Below are 568 nucleotides of genomic sequence, written 5' to 3' on the forward strand. Positions count from 1 at the left end.
AAGCGCCAGCAGCAGCTCTGCCTGCAGAGATTGTGTGTTTTGGGCTTTTAAAAATGTCTGAAACTTTTTTACTCAGGTAATTTTAACTTAAGCAAGTGTCAGGAAATACTAGCCTTAAACCTGGTTGGGACAGAGAACATCTTTTTCTTGAGTCTCAGTCCTGGGAAGATGAGCATGTGGGCAGCCGCCTGCCTCCAGCTGCTGGGGGCCCAGGACTCCACCCTCTCCGGTGGCTGACCTTGCTTCCTGTGCGGCTGGCGGAAGGACCCCGGGTTGCCCTTTGCCCTCTGGACAGACAGCCGGTGGCTGCCAGCAGGGCGTCCACCTTGCATGGGACCCAGCCTGGGTACAGTCGGGCCCCACACAGCACTCACCTCGTCACCGCCTGTCTGCGTGTCTCCTGGGCTCCTGTCAGCGTAGCGCCTGGGGCCCACGGCCACATCTGATTGTGTGTGTGTTGACTCAGTGTCCAGATGAGGTGAAATCCACACCCCGGGCTGGACCAGGTTGTTGTCATTCACATGCTCGTATATCCGTCTCTTAGAAACTGAAATAAAATCTAATTTTG

The sequence above is a fragment of the Bison bison genome, unplaced genomic scaffold (genome assembly GCF_000754665.1).
Source record: "Bison bison bison isolate TAMUID 2011002044 unplaced genomic scaffold, Bison_UMD1.0 scf7180017853583, whole genome shotgun sequence".
Classification (NCBI taxonomy): Eukaryota; Metazoa; Chordata; class Mammalia; order Artiodactyla; family Bovidae; genus Bison; species Bison bison.